The sequence below is a fragment of the Labrus mixtus genome, chromosome 18, assembly GCF_963584025.1.
Source record: "Labrus mixtus chromosome 18, fLabMix1.1, whole genome shotgun sequence".
Taxonomy (NCBI): Eukaryota; Metazoa; Chordata; class Actinopteri; order Labriformes; family Labridae; genus Labrus; species Labrus mixtus.
The window spans coordinates 15,945,849-15,961,239 of record NC_083629.1 but is presented as its reverse complement, the minus strand read 5'-3'; positions in this window follow the sequence as shown (position 1 = coordinate 15,961,239).

Sequence of the window (15,391 nt, the reverse complement as noted above, 5' to 3'; positions counted from 1 at the left end):
AATGTATAGGATGATTCTGCATCTGGTTCAGCCTTCTTACCGCCGACCCACGAAATACAATAAAGGGTGCTACGTAAAAAGTTGCGCTGAATGCTATTGTGTGACATCTGACATACACACACACACACACACACACACACGCGTGCGCCCTGACCCCAATAATTGCACATCCATTGCTTTAATAGCGTATGAAAGGAACAGCTCGAGGTGTGTTAAGCCTGTAAGCTCATCCATGCGGCGTGTTGGAGAGATGACTAAAGCTGAGGCCTGCAGGGCTCCTCACACACTTAAAGATGGAGATAGAAGCTAATAGTGTGAAATCGTCCACATTAGTGGTGTAAAATCAATACAATCTATTTGTGAAGTGAGGACATGTGAGGCTGGTGGCCCTGGGGCCAAGGTTGAGGATTGCTCAATTTCCTCCAGTCCCGTTTCTTTCATAATGGTCTTTACCAAAGTCATCCTCTCTTTTCCCTTTTGCCTCCTCTTATTTTCTTTCTTCTTTATTCCTCTACCATTTTTTTTTTTCCTTTTTGTTTTCCCCCCCCCCCCTCCTTTCTCTCCCCTCCCCTCTGTCCTCCTTGCTCCTTGCTGTCATCTCAGCCTCACAGGACAGGCACACACACAGCGCTGATGCTCTATATGCTGCTCGACACACAGGTAGCATCGCGCTGAAGGGTGCCTGCGTGAGTGTGTGCGCGTGTCTCTGTCTGTCTCTCTGCCATGCTCTCTCCATCCCTCGGTGATGAGTACAGTTCTTCAGACGCCTCCTCACTTGCAGCGTTCAGAACCGCCGCTGCACAGTTAATCCCCCTGTGGGTGCACGTGCGTGTTCAACACGGGACTGTTTTTTTTGTGTGTATTCAGGTGTGTGTGTGTGTGTGTGTGTGGCTTTGTTTGTAGGTGTGTGTTTAAGAAAATGTGTGAAGCTGCTGCTTGTTTGGTGCCAGTCTGTGTGTGTGTGTGTGTGTGTGTGTGTGTGTAGTAGTGTGACGAAGTGAGTGAGTGCGGCGCCACAGCCTCGGTCCAGCCTTAATCCTCTAAGCTGTGTAGTTCACTCATGCCACATCAGCCCCATTGTGTCTTCAGACAAAAACGCCCAGTTAAAACTGAATGCCAGTTAAAGCAACAAACAACTAATTATAGCATCCTTTTCTCACTGCTCTTTCTTTCTCTGACTTTTTAGCGCTTCTTCTCACTTCCACGCCTGACTCCTGCAACGCTTTCTCCACTCTGGACTCCTCCCAGCTGTGTGTGTGTGTGTGTGTGTGTGTGTGTGTGCATGCATTTTACCCTCCCAGTATGCGTCTCTATATGTGTGTTTGACTATCTGACAGCTTTGCCATGGTTCATGTGTTTGGGTCCTGTCAGAGCTGTCCTGTCACTGTGTGAAAAAAATCATTCATTTCCCAGAGTCGAGGATGAAAGCGTCTTTAGACTTCAAACGCCTTTGGGCCTCTGTGGCTTAGATTGCCTTGCGCTCTTCCTCCACCGCTGTGTCATTTATTCCTTAAAAAAAAAAAAAAAAAAAAAGAAGGAAAACAGCGCGGCTGTGGCATCGGTTAAGTGGAGATGGCAGAGACACGGCAAGGAGCTGGACAATTAGCCTGATTAAAACACTGTCATTTTGCATAATAGATTTAGCCTGAGCGGAGATAGGCGGATCCTTTCTGAGTGAGCTTGAGTGTGTGTGTGTGTGTGTGTGTGTGTGTGTGTGTGTGTGTGGAGGCATGAAACCATATTCTTCCCTGCATAAACATGCAGGGTATTAAAAATGCACAGTTGGGCATAGTTTGATGTCAGTGAAAAGAGATCTATTTAAAAGTCATGGTGCATAGCTGCAGAAGCTTTGGTGTTTGGGCATGACAAATAGTTTGTGGTGGAGCTGGTCATCGCTCACAAACACACAAACACACACAGATGGGAACACGCTTAAACATTTGCATCATTGTATCAGGGCCGCTGCTGTGTGCACACTTTTTCTCCTTACAAATACAAACAAGGACCACATAAATATGTGCACAAACTGTACATACAAGCACGCATGCAAACACCGTGTGACTGCTGCAGCGGCATGATGTTGTTTGGTTGCTCTGCATTGCAGTAATCGGCTCCTCTCTTTTCCCCTCTGCTCTCACCCACAGACAATCACTGGCTCTCAATGGACGACATCAGCAAGGGAAATACCTACAAAGAGAGTGAGAGACGTAGAGAATGAGAGAGAAAGAGGGGGAGGGAAGAGAGGGAAGGATGCTGGAAGGAGGATGATGAGAAGGTGTAGGGAGGGACTGAGGAGGACAGAGGGAGATTTGAAGGAGGATGGGGGGGGGGTAGATGAAAAGAAGAGGAGAAAGATCAGCAAGCGGGTGTTTCCAGGCTTAAGGCTGCTGGAGGACTTGTTAATTTGTGAGTGAGGGGAGTTACAGCGGTGAGGAGGAAAAAGTACTTACAGTAGATGTGTGGAACAGGCACAGATAGTGTGTTTGCCAACGTGAATCCACACACACTTCTGCTTTGTGTCTGCTCTCGGGCACACGACGCCACCCACATGATCTCGGCGCTCAATTATGGCTCCGCCGAAGAGCTTCGGTCAGGAGATGAGGATATCTGTGCCTCCCAGTGGAACAGGACAATGTTTATTTACAGTATTGTAGAGCCAAAAAAGGCACATAATTCGGACAGGTGTTATTATAGTAAGCTGATGTGTGTCTGTAACCATGTCGTTCTGCTGGTGCAGTAAGCTGGTGTGGAGACACTAAGATGGCAGGGACCGGGCCTGTCTGACGGTGAAAACATCGCATGAGCTTTGCAGAGTGTGTGTGCTGTAGCTTTCAAAGTGTGTGTGGTTTTGTATCTTTGGGCAGATTGATGTAAGTTTTAAGGGTTTGTATGTGAGAGATCAGAAACAGACATAATAAGGAGAATGTGGATGTGAGGATAAAAGAACCTGGGAGTTGTTTTTTTCCAAGCGTTTTCCTTTTTGATTGTCAGAGAGAAGTAGATTGCTTTAAGCAGATTTTCTGTGGGTTTTTAAATCTCCACACACCCAAAAGGTGTTGAGATCCGTGCTGCGTGAAGACACTGATCGTGTTTGGTTTCTAGCAGCTTTCAGGGGATGAACACAAAAAGAAGCTTGACAATGTAGATAACCTGCTGATCCTGCACCCCTGAAAGCAATAAAATAACAATAAATGATTAACTACAGATGCTTTTTGCTGCAAATGTCAGACTTGCAGTCGGATATTGATTTTCTCATCCAATTTTCCACCTTTTTATTATTCAGTATACAAGGATTATTCGCCGGATTGAGTGCTACAACAGCAGCCACAAAGCCTCAGGATCAGTGTCTCTCCGAAACAACTATGAGACATTGTTGATCGCACCATAAATTCTGATTTGCGAGCCTGTCTCCCTCTTGTTTCGACTTGCTTCCTCCCCTGTCAGGACCGAGCCAGGGGCAGAGGATTAGAGCCTACCTCAGCACTGGAATGCCTGGTGGCTGCTGCAGCACAGCTACCATCAACCTCCTTAAACACCCCAGCTGCTGGTTTTAGTATTGAGATGCAGTGGGCCACACAGCTGTCGACTTTGCTCTTCATTTATGATAAACTTAAGTCGGCCTTAATCTCCGCCCGTCGCCGTGTGTTGAACCAGTGTTTGGAACAACATGTTTATCTGGCGGGGAAAGACGAGTGGAGTGGGAGCCAGGGGAAGGCACCCGTTCTCAGAGATAACCCAGAATATCTTCTCTCCCCTCCAAGTGCAGCTCTGAAACTGGGAGTGTGATTGTGTTTGTGTGTCTGGGTGCAGGGGCGTAACGGTGATTTATGGGTCCTGTGCACCGAGGCAAATTCTGGGAACTTTACTTTTTCATCAAACATCTAAATCCAGCCAGCCACAACGTTAAAGTTCACACTTTTTCAGTAAGGGAGCAGTTCTAGGCAGTCTTTTATTCGAGGTTTACAGTTGTGATGGGGGCTCTTTTTTCTGCCATGTACGCTTTTAATGAAGCCTTTTCTAAAGGGATCTCTCTGAAGGTTAATGGATTTACAGCCCAGCCTTTTGACTCGTTCTCCTTTTATTTTATTATTTTTATGGTATGAGTTTTTGAGCCATTTTTTTCCCCAAAAGTTAAAATGGTATATGTAGGCAAGTGGTTGACAGATTTCCTCTTCTTCTGCTAGTCGTTATTGGTAGACATACTGTAGCAGCTTAGTGGTGCATGACAGCCGTCAACTGGACTGGAGTTGGAGAAGGAAAGTGGATTTCGAGCTGTCAAGGACACCTTGACACAGAGGACAAAAAAGAACGGCTCTCAAGTAAATGGTAAATGGACTTGAGCTTATATAGCGCTTTTCTAGTCTTCCGACTACTCAACGCAGGTCACACCCACCCATTCACACACTGATGGCTATGTAGTATCATCCATCAGAGGTAACTAATCCCATTCATACACCACCACTGAAGCAGTGGGAGCAATGCAGGGTTAAGTGCCCAAGGACACATTGGACATGTTGCCCAGCTGGGGATTGAACCCTCAACCTTCCGGTTGAGAGGCAACGACTCTACCAACTGAGTCATAGCTGCCCCAAGTATGACTCCCTTCATTGTGTCATCATCAAATAGACTGTACAACGTAGTCTCACTTTGACAGCTGGTCAGGGGGGAGAAACATGAAAATATAGAATAACAAAGACGTCTTAGCACATGTACACCCTACAATACATGTAGAGATGACATAGACCTCATTGCAGTGACCGTAGGTTTAAATCCAACCTTGACTGCATGTCATCCCCCAACTCGCTCCTCCGATTATTTCCCATCTCTTGTCTGCTGGCCTATCTAATAAAGACAAAAAGGCTTTAAAAATTCTTCTGTACATCTCATTTCATGGGATTTGTAAAGCTCTGCTTACACTTAAAATCCGTAAAAGGAAATGAAAATAAAGCTCTGCAGAGTAGCCATGCCATCTCACCAGGTGAGATTTGTCTTGCTGCCAATGTACTGGCTGGCTATTGTATAAAGCATACAGGCTGGCAGACTTTTGTAAAGTCTTCATATCTTCATATAAGTCCACATCATTTGCTTTCTGAGGTGGAGAGCGTTGAATTACATTATTTATTTTTCTTGCAGGCCATCTGAACACTATAGCAAGCAGACTAACGCTAACATTAGTTTGATATGTTTGACATTTGTTTTCAAGGTATAAACATTGAACAAACTCAAAGTTAGTTTTATATTTGTTCTTTTTGCTGCATTTTCTTTTCTGCCTGGATACATACATTGGAGAAGCAGACAGGAAATGTAGAGAGAGAGAGAGAGAGACGGGGAGATAAAGTTCAAAAAGGGTCCCACTGCAGCCAGAAGCAAACCAAGGATGTCATGGTTAAGTGATTCACAACTAAGCCACTGCAGTGCCCCAAAGTCAATATTTTTCAAGAACTGTCTTATTCTCTTACTTATATACACAGAGACACACATTGAATGAACTGGCGACAGACTTAAAATGCATCCAGTACAACAACAGCACTCTTAACAACACAGCCCCGTGGCCTGCTGTTTTATAAACCTATTCATCACAATGTAGTAACAAGTGAATCGACTGAAATTATTGACACGAGCTAGAGTTATGTAGCTCTCACCAAGCATTAGTTAGCAAACCACTACACCCAAACCAATCTTTAAAACCACACCGATCAATGTTTTACTATTAACAACCGGGCAATTGGCTTTGGGTAATATGGAAGGAGTTTCTAGTTGTGTTGAACGCAGATTTATCCCCTCCATGGTTCAGTTCATCTCTGCTCCTACAGAGCTGCTTACTGCTCATTGTTTTTTTTGTTTTATGATCCGCAAATTTACTCCTTTGATTACTGCTGACTGTTGTCATCTGTGTGTAGCAGATTCACTTTAGATAAACCAACTGAATGCAAAGTTAGCATCTAGTTGGTAAACATAGAAGCTATTAGCTAGAAAAAAATGATATTTTTTTCTAGAGTTTATAAATACTAATCTAGAAGTAAAAGTATACCAAATGTTGGACTAACATCAGTGAAGTGCCAATAAACATGACTTTAAATGTAAGCTTATGTTGCGCTGTGTATAATGGAAGTGCTAAATGGCAACAGTTAACTAGCAGTCTTGCCATTATCGACCTTATAAGGAGGTGATGTTAACCTTCCAGAAAAGGTTGAGATTAGCATTAAATCTGAATGATACCAGTGCTGTAACAAAAAAATAAACTTTGAACAAATGTAGAGTATTACACATAATGTTCAAACACATTCGAGGTCAATAGTACACGCAATGGTCAAGTTACACTGAGAATGCCCTCTGCTGCATCAAACGACAAACTACTCCAGGCGGCCTGGTGCACTGATAGACTGTACATTTTTAATTTGAACGGCTCATTACAGTTTGAATGTCAACCTTTCCCCCCAGGTTCGAACGATTGTTCGGACTCCGAATAAAAAATGACAGCCCTAAATGATACACAGAGTCCCTTTCCACCTTTAAGAAAAAGACCAAATCTTTCATGAACACCTTCGCCCCTTAATGACAGTGATGGGACTGACAATGATGACGATGATGGTTATATCGATGATGATGATATTGATGATGACGATATTTCGAATGGTTTTGATGCTGATTAGAATTCTCATCAGAAGCTGTCGATGTTGTTGATGATGATTATGATATAATTAAATTTGCCTCTGTGCACAGCATGTCAGCACCTGAGTCTGTTCTGACTTTAAGCTGTTTGTTAGCTCACTGCCTTGTTTCCTCCTCTTGAGCCTTGCTTGTGTTGTACTTAATCCTTGTTGAACATCACTTTGGACAAAAGCGTCTGCTAAATGAATTTTAGAATTGTAGAAGTCTGTAAAACAAAATGAACAACCGGCTGCCAAACGATTTTTTGAAACAGCTGCTGGTGATGTCGTTTGTAACCGGAGTCTGCACAGTAGAAATCAGCTTGTTGTCCCGCTCCATCCGCTCAGCAAAACAAACATCACCGATAAGACGGTAAAGATCCCTCAGGTCGACACATCCTACTGCAGAAGCGCCTCGTGATAATTTGAGACACGCATGGTTAAAGAAAGTTCAATGACTTTGCGTTAGTGTTTTTTGTTTTTTTTGTTGCCTTTCCTCTCACTGTTCCTCCTCTACTCTGCTAATCCGGTGCACACAGCTTTGCAGGAGCTGCATTTCTCCACAGATCTGTCAATCAGGGCGTTAAACGACTTTTTTTTAGCATCAGAAAACAAATTAAAACTCAACTTTCAGAAAAACAAACACTCCGGCATGAATCAGCATGAGACGAACAAACGACAATGAAACCACGTTTGACAAAAGATCATTTGACCTTTATTTTTGTTTTATAGTTTGACCCATGAACCATCTGGTAATATGGAGGAGGCGGGCTTTATGACCTATACTGCAGAGAGACTGAAGGGGGAGCTCCAAAGGTTTTGTCCTCACTTTTGAGAAGCTGTCATGACGTCCATCTTTTTATATCGTCTATGATTTAAATCTAGCAATAAGTTAAATTAATTAAGAGTTTAAGAAATCCCAGGCATAAGTCAAGTGTAAAATCAAACAAAAGGTTCATCCTTTATTTTGGCCTAACTATAAAGTGTGTTCATGTGTGTACGCATGTGTGTGTGTTTTTGCATGTGTGTGCGTGTGTTAATGAACCAAGACAAAAGTGAAATCATCAGTACACGGTGTACACTCTGTGTCAAGTTGTGTAGCAATAATTTATAGTTAGATTTAATGTTTCATAGATGTATTCACACAGACTCGCTCTGAACCTGCAGAGTGCAACTAATTTATGTCCCTGTTAATTTTTGAAATGGGATTTTTTATGTTTTATTTGTATTATTGAGTCCAGCTCTTGTACTTTAAACAGTTTTTCAAAGTCTGCCTATGTGGAAACAATTTAAAGGCTGCTTACAAAAAAAACCTTGGCTGATGTTATTCCAGTCAGATTTCTGAGTACCATGAAAAGCATATTTCTATGGTTTGCATTGCATTTGTCGTGACCAAAAATAAGCTAGTTTCTGCCTGGGAACTCCAGATTTTAAAAAAAAATCATGTCTATGGGTATCACACACAGTGTGCAGTGTTCAAGCAAACTGTGCATTTATTTGTTTGTGGTTTCAATGATTTCCGCTAACCCATGTTTCACAAAGCAGAGCAGCGTGAAATATAAGTGTAAAATTTTCATAAATATACACTCAGGGATGACAAAAGCCATTTTAGGAGCCATGGCTCATCTGAGGGAGCTGTTGTTTGTATAAATGTGGGCATAATGTGTGTGTGTGTGTGTGTGTTTGTACTAAAAGAGAGCTTGTTGCTAAGTGCACGTGCCAGTTCTCCTTCCGTGGAATGAATCAGATCTGCTCTCTAGACCGCATACCTCTCTCCAGCCGGGGACTCGTAAAAGAAAGCCCAACATGAAATCCATTATGCTTAATTCCCCAAATCCATAATACCCTCAGAGGTCTTAATCTCCATCCCATTCTTATATAAATTAGCTTCCTCGTCTCTGGCAGCCAGAGCTTTCTCAGTCGACACCAAATGCCCAGACCTCTCGGCTCTGACTCGAGTGAAATCTCTGCAAGTGCACGAGGAGCAGCCTGATCTTTCCTTTGGTGCGCCTAACTGTAAAGGAATAGTTTGACATTTTGAGGTAAAGGGCTTTACACATGTGGAGAGTCAGATGACAAGATTGGTAGATCAGATCAGAGAATGTACAGTTAGTTTAGCTTAGCTTAGCACAAAAACTGGGAAGAAATGAAAATGATTAGCCTAGCTTAGCACAAAGAAAAGGAAACAGCCTGGTTTTGGGTAAAAGTGTAAAAAGAGTCTTTTGATAGGGGATTACCTGTGGTACCAGACTATCACAGAAACTTCCCAGGAACTCATTACAAAACCGAGTTGTTGAACACAATTGTAGTTCAACACCTGACATTTTTTTAGACGTTTTATTGCCTGTTGTTGTTTGGACATTTGGATGAATCACTGACATTCATATATTGTTGATCAATTATTGTCTACAACTACATACAACAGACCAATGACACTGTATTGATTTGACGTGATTATTTGGAAAATACTGAGTTACAAGAATCATCTCTGTTACCTTCTTTTACGGATATTTTTCCTGTGCCTCCTCTGCAGATTTAGGAGCATTTATGCAAACCTCAGATGATTTTTGGAGTTTATTAGGACTGATAACATATTGGCATTGTGTCTGTGCTAACATTTGACTGGGTTAAGACTGAATGCTGTTTTGAGGCAAATTGCTGCAATCAGGCACAGAGGGAGTATTTTTAAGTCACCTCCATGATCTGTGCATCACAGCTGCTCCCGCAGCTCCAACTGTTGGTGTTGTTGATAAACGGGCTAAATCAACCTCCCGTTGTTTGAACAATACCTGGCACGAACTTTTCCCTTGCACCTCATTCAGCATCTTTGCCTCATATTAAGGGGATCAGAACCGGTACAGACATTCCGCTGAAATGTTCTGCAACCCTCACTGGGGACTTCCATCATGTTACGTCTGTCGAATGAAAAGACAGCTCACAGAAAGAATCATAATTTGGGAACACGGTGTTAAATAAAACGCTGCTGGGCCTTCACTTGATGTGCAGAGCTTGTTTTGACGAGGCTGGTTTTGTACTGAACTGTTTGTGACAGCCGAAATTAGCGGCACATTGACAGACTTCTACAACTACTGATGTAAGTCAGGGTCAGCCATTAAAGTTAGGCCTTGTGAAGCACTGAACAGTGATTCATTCACCGACTTCTGTTAAAGTGCATTTAATCAAAGATAGGCTTACAAACTACAGTCAAAACAAACCTTCGAATGACACAAAATCATTCAAATAAGGAAAGTAATTGATGATTTTAATATATTCTTGTCTTGGCATGTCCTGGCCAACTTGTGTTTCGCGACCGTGTCTGTAGTGGTAAATAGCTTGGCTGCCATTGGTGGCTGCAGTTGTAGAGTCGGTCGTCTCTCAACCGGGAGCAGCTACATGTCTGATGTGTCCTTGAGCAAGACACTTAGCCCCAAATTTCTCATGCTGCTTTGGCAGAAGGGAATGAATGTGTGTGAATGGGATTAGTTAATACTGATGGACACATTAGCAACCTCTGCTATCAGTGTGTGAATGGGTGGGTGTGACCTGCGATGGTTTGTAAAGCGCTTTGAGTACTCAGAAGACTAGAAAAGTGCTTGACTAGAAATAGTCCACTTACCTTTTATAGCACCATGTAGTAAGTCCAGCAGCCTTCTCCAAACAGGTGCCATGCTGATTGTTATCTACTCACGTATTCATAACCACCTCATGCAATCCCTCTCAAAATACATCAAAACCTGAACTACTCATTTAACAGGTGCCAGCAGGTGGAATTTGCTGGACAGAAAGTAAGGCAGGGTGGGGGAGTGATAGCTTTTCCAATTTTTTTTGCCAACTGGCCGCAGCTTTATATTTACCAAAGAGACACGAGTGTGACATGAGTCCTTCCATCTCACTCTCCACCAGAAAGCTTAGAAACCAATCACTCCCCCACCCTGTCTTACTTTTGCTTTAACACCAAAGGGTAGTGGACATGTCTCTGTAGCCACCAGCGAACAGATGATCTTGTTATTTTGAGGGCACACGTGGGCAGGGAAGGGAAAACAATGCCTTTTTTTCTCCAGCTCATGATGCTCTTTGGCCCCCCCCCCGTTCCCTCTTTGTTTGGGGCATCTGTCAAAGGCTGTTTTCTCGAAAGTGGTTCTGGGATGAGGATGAGTGAAGCCCAGCAGTTGGTGTGTGCGCTTGTATGTGTGTGAGTGGTGCTGGGTAACCGGGGGCGATGCACCACAGTTTGGAAACAGGAAATAAAAACAACATTCCAAAGAGAATAATGCAGCAGGAGGAGGAACCTACTTCTACCGAGGTCCCCTGGCATCGCTCACTCGCTGTGTGTGTGTGTTGCTATCAGCTTTTGTGTATCTCCATGTGTGCTGGTTATGTACACATGCTTGTCCTCCAGCACAGGAATGAATCACACACACACAGACACACACACATAGACTACATAATTAGCGCAGGGTCCCCAAAGCGGCATATTCTAAAGATTCTTTTTCTACATTTCCACAGAACACAATGTTTTTCTTCTGTCTTCTGCGACATTAATCAGAAGACTTTTACTGTTTTCAGCACTTTTTTTTAACCCCTCTCTTATTCTCACTAACTCTATTACTCCTCCCTCTCCTCTAAATCGCCCCTACTTTTAAATACCTCCCTGTGTAATTATTTCCTTCCTCTCTCCCCCCATCTGCCTCCCCCTCTTTTATTATTTCTGCCTCCCTCGCTGTCCTTCCCCCTTCGTTACTTCTTATTTAATCTCGTTGTTACCACCCCACCCCACCTCCCCTCCCTCACCCCATCCCTTCCCCTTTTTAGCTACTTTCTCTCCCCCTGTCTGTCTGTCTCTGTTAAATGGGAGCAGTGACCCCATTACGAAGCATCGGTGCTGCGGAGCGGAGGAGGAGGAAGAGGAGGAGAGGGTGAGGAGGAGGAGGAGGAGCGGGATGAGAGGATGGATTGCATTGCTGTGTGTTTTGAATGAGATGATTAATGAGCGTCGCCTACCAGAGGGTGTTATCCCTGCTCGGGACCAGCAGGGACACCACTGGGTCACCTCTGGTCACACACACACACACACATACACACACATTGCTCTGATACACACTGACAGAGTGCACACAAAGGCTTTCATGCTCTTCAAACACTGTAAAGCACACACATATACACACCTCACACACCAGTTACTGCTGACATTATCATTAACAATGGAGGGACAATGGGATCGGGGGCCACGATAGCAAACACAGCGCAGATGATGAGAGTGAGCACAGTTCATGAGTGGAATGTAACACTGCTGCTGCGCCATCCTGTAAACTCTCTGACTACCACTGTGACTGATTCATTCAATGATTCAACCAAGTCCTGAATCTAAATCCTGAAATGTCTGATGCTGAATTTCTTCTCGTGTTCTGCAGAGGTCAGGCAAAGTGCCGGGAGAAACTTCTTCTTTTTCTTAGTATTGATTGATCTCTTAATTATTCTTTGCTTAATGGAGTCATTGTTCAGTCCAGTGGATGTGGGACATTTCCTGACATGTTGCCCATTTGTAAGATTGAGAGAGAACACAAATTAGTTAATTTGAACTTCATTCTATTGAAATAACATCAAGAGCATGAATTCTTCATATTTCACAAGTTTTACGAGTTAATCTCGATGCAATTATAACAAAGCTACACTTCTATTGCCATATTAGGGTAACTGACATTTAATGTGTTTAGGATTGCTAGACAAATCATTTTTAAATAGAAAAATGACTTCCAATACCTTGACATTCATTTGGGATTTCTTTTTGGGCCTTTATTGTAGAGATAGAGTGGATAGAGTCAGAAATCAGAGAGAGAGAGAGTGGGGAATGACATGCAGGGAAGGAGCAACAGGTCAGATTCAAACCCGGGCCGCCCGCTTGAAGGACTATAGAACTCACTCTGTTAGGCAACCCTTTAACTTCACTACGAAACAAAACACTGCACTCCCTGAGTCAAACAATAAAAAGAGCCCTATTTCATGTGTTACCTTTTAAATGAAATATAATTGTATACACATAGACCTACAGTATATAAAAACACAATTACTACCAGATAAATAGAACTCTTGATGTAAGGGTAAGCCTCAAAGAATCTGTTAAAAGAAAAAGGAAAAAATCCACAGTGAGCAAAAGGTGAAAGGTTAGACAAATTAAGACAATAATCTCAGACCGCTTCCCCACACTGATGTCTTTTTACTCAGATTCATCTTTTTGTTGCAATTGTTTTTTGTATCTCAACATCATTGTTAAATGAGGGAAACCTCAATGAGTTTCACGGGTTAAAAAATGAAGGTAAAATGCTTACATTAATAGAACAACATTTGTGATGTTTGAGCCAGAGACAAGATGAGATATGTTTCAGGAAATCCAGTCAGATTAAATCATTAAAAGGCTTATCAGACATAATAAACTGATGGAATCATTTGTACAGACTAACTGGTTTTATGAATAAATAAGCTTAGTTATCAAGGCTGAAACTATCTTATCTTTTGTCCTGGGGATTGCTAGACAAGCTGCAGAAACATAGCATGCACGCTTTCCGGCCCTCTGACCTGAGCGTGTGCGCACAGGTTTCATATTGGCCAAGGCAGAAACTTGCCAGATGGTGTTTCTCTGCAGCAGAAGTTGAGCCCAGTTCACCATTTTTACCAAACAAACCTGCAGTTTGTTCTGTAACCCTCTATGCCAGCCAATGAACTGGCTCCGTTTTAATGAAGGACAACACTGTGTTTCTTCTCAGGCAGGCTAAAACTGGTCTGAACACATCCTTTAAGCACCTGTGAGAGTGTTTTAGTTGGGTATAAAACAAAGTGCAAGAAGCAACTAGGCTTCTATATTTGAGCTGCAAATGAAACAAAACCATCAGAACCATGACAGATTATCTGTTTTAAAATAACGTCTGCACCAGGTAGGAGTCAGCTAAAAAGATGAACAGCAGACTTCTGCAAAAGACTAAGAGGGCGAGATTTTCGTCTTCAGGGGGTCGCCAACAACAACACTTTCAAGTCAGTCAAAGAAAATTCAAGTCAGTCAGTTCTTTGCGTGCCATCTCACAAGCAGAGTTGATTTGGCGGCACACTTTTCAAAGTTCTCTCCTCCGTTCCTTGTAAAGTAACAGTTAACTTGTTTGTAAGTCTGCCTCCTCTAGTCTACTTTCTCGACTTTGGATTTGACTCATTACCATCCTTTGATGACTCTGCCTGATAAGCGTGGCCCGTTCTTCTTGTCCTCCATTACTTGTTGTTTTGCTGTCTGAACGACACTCGCTAACCTGAATACTGATAGCTGTACTCCAAGAGAGGCTCCCTGTTTGTTTACTGACGTGACAGATCAGATTTATTCAACTTCTGTTCCACTTTGGGTCCTTGCAGGCACCAAGCCCCACAGTTTTAGAACCTCCACTTTATTCTGTAAATGTCAGAAAAAAGGCGGTAAAGTTTTCACCAGTCTAAAGTGACTTCTTTCAAACCAACCAACAGCTCCGGCCCCTGAAAACAATCAGCATTTTTCATTCCAAACAACTTCAACTATTGCAAACAAATTATGTTCTGTGGACTAATTATTTAATCAGCGTATTGTTTCAGAAATGCCAAGCACTTCAAGCTCTAATTACTGTGTATAAGTAAGATGGTATAAGATTTGATTAGCGTGTTGTTTTGATGAGAGAACAGGGATTAGCGTGGCGCCGTAGGTGTTTCTGAAAGGTGTAAAAACCTCTGTCTGAAAAAGCTTTCTGGAGTCTGCTGCGTCTGCTCTCATTTTTATTTTCCTCTTTCATTCCGTCGCTCCGCAGGATGCTCTTCTTCCTCCTTTCCCCCGCTGTGCCTTCCCCCTGTACAAACAGCCCGCGTATGCTTCAGCCACATGTGGACAGTTGATGGCAAAATGAATTTCACTCATTCCCGCGATGATGAGAGGCGATGGGAGAGCGAGGCGACTGCTGATGTTGACTGCAGCGGTTGAAGATGCTGCGGTAAATCATTTCAAAATATATTAAGCCATCAAGATCTGAACCAAATGCTGCCCTGATCTCTATTCTGCACTTTCGTTCTTTTTTTTCAAGCTCGACAAAACTTGTTGTGACAGCGAATTTGCAATTATAAGCGAGATTCCCCTGAAACTTTGCACGAGGGTACATCGCTGCAGATACGCAATTGTTGTGTTGAATAAACACGTGGCAAACTTCACCGATAACTGCACAGCTGAGATGACTCGGCAGAGCAGAAATGTCTTCCCATATTTGACTTTTTCCAACCCAGGAGCTTTTTAAATGTTTCTATGCAAATGCAGAATTAGCTCCAGAGCTGCATGAAGACATAGACTGGGCCCTGTTTCTAAAACAGCTCACACACAAACACACACACACACAAACACACCACAGAAAAGTTTCCAGTTTTCATGTGAGATTTGGTGATTTCTTTGGCTCAGAGATCTCCCAGCTGTACCTGTATTTCTCCGTCCACTCGATTATCGCTGTATTACAGCCGACTGCCTCCCAGCTCTGTTTCTTCATCTCTCATTTCAGCCTCAGAAACACTGAAGCGTACGTTCTCTTTCTCCCTCTCTCCATCTGCCTCACTCTATTTACCTCACTCTCTTTTAAGGCCAGCTCGTTCTCTCTTGCTCACAGTGTATAACAGAAGCTGAAATGGACACCGAGCACCTGTTTTTTTTTATTTTTTTATTTATTCTCCACTTGATCTTAGGGGTGAATTCAGTC